Source organism: Austrofundulus limnaeus, unplaced genomic scaffold, assembly GCF_001266775.1.
Source record: "Austrofundulus limnaeus strain Quisiro unplaced genomic scaffold, Austrofundulus_limnaeus-1.0 Scaffold378, whole genome shotgun sequence".
Classification (NCBI taxonomy): Eukaryota; Metazoa; Chordata; class Actinopteri; order Cyprinodontiformes; family Rivulidae; genus Austrofundulus; species Austrofundulus limnaeus.
Window position 1 is genome coordinate 199477 of NW_013952780.1, and position 1761 is coordinate 201237.

A 1761-nucleotide genomic window follows, 5' to 3' on the forward strand; every position below is an offset into this window, starting at 1 on the left:
ATTATATGAATACACATTATATTCTTTCTTTTTTTTTTTTTTACAATCAAGCCTTTTTCATTCTCTTGAACATGTACATTGATTTGACATTTTTAACATAATTTTCCAGATTATTCCACAATCTGACTCCTTGGATTGAAGTGAACCGTTCTTTCAAACTTSTTCTAAAGTTTCATGAACATCTCTGTCCCCTTAAGATTATAACAATTCTCTATCTTTGCAAAGTTTTTCTGGATGTTTAAAGGTAAGGTGTTTTGGTGAACTTTGTACATAACAAAATATTTCATTCAACCAAATCATGGAATTTCAATAATTTCAGTTTACAGAATAATATATTAGATGGATAATAATAACGTTTTCCAGTGATAACTCATWGCCATTTTCTGCAAAACAAAAACAGGATTTGTAATAGACTTACTTGCTTTACCCCAAACCTCAACACAATAGATCAAGTGTGGAACAATTAATGTCTTATATAACATATACAAAGATTTATCATTAAACAAGTCCCTTACTTTGTAAAGCAATGCAATAGATTTAGCTAGTTTTATTCCCTGCCATATTCCAAGAGGACAATGCCTGGATTCATGGGGCTCTTATTGTGAAAGAGTGGTTCAGGGAGCATGGGACATCATTTTCACACATGGACTGGCTCCACAGAGTCCACTGAGGATCTTTGGGATGTGCTGGAGAAGGTCAGATTCTACCATCATCAATGTAAGATCTTGGTGAAAAATTAATGCAACACTGGATGGAAATAAACCTGGTCACATTACAGAAGCTTATCGAACAATGACACAGAGAATGTGTGATGTAATTAAAGCTAAAGGTGGTCCAACCAAATAATAGAGTGTGACCTTTTTTTTTTGGTGGCAACTATTTTTAGCCAGGCAGTGTACATGACTTCATGCATGTGGATGTGGTTTGTTTCATTATCACTCTACTCAAATAGACCAAGAACAGTTGTTGTTTGTTTTCCATCAATAAAACATTTTATTTGTAATGMCCATTCCAAARTCACTTCTCGTATAAAWACCAGAATATCTACCTGAGTTCTGGTAATGAGTGCTTTGCTTATATGCAGGGGTTATAAATGCTACAGCTAAGCGGTATCTAGATTAACTCAGTTTAGTTAATTGTCTTTAAGATGAAACCAATTTCTGTTTCACTAAATTCAAAGCTGCATCATCACTGATGTTTCCTCTGTAATGAATTTGTTTGCTGTTGTTTAACTCTGCAAATAATCAGTCGCTCAGACCAAAATTACCATTTCGGCTCTGTTACTACCTCACTTTGTTGGCTTAACCCCTCTTTGCTGCATCGCCTCATTCACGAATCACTTCAGAGGAGACTGCACTGTCCTGTAAAACCAAGAAACACAAAAAAGACCCTTATTTTCAGTGTTGTATAAAGTACCACAAAGTGATACTTGAGTAAAAGTACAAGTATCTTACCATAAAACTACCTTGGTAAAAGTTAAAGTCTCCTTTTGGAATATTACTTGAGTAAAAGTCTTAAAGTATCTGATATGTTTTTTAAGTATTAAAAGTAAAAGTATTTATTTTAAAATGAGCAGTTAGATTTTCTGTAAGGACATTTATTAGGAGGCGACTTCCCCCAAAAATACAGAAATTACTATATTGTATTAAAATAATTAATTAATGTTAAATTTATGATGCACCAGTCTATCTGTTTCAGTTTATATACATATTTCAAGGCTGCACAAAGCTTTTTCCCCAAAATAAAAATCTATCTGAGGGC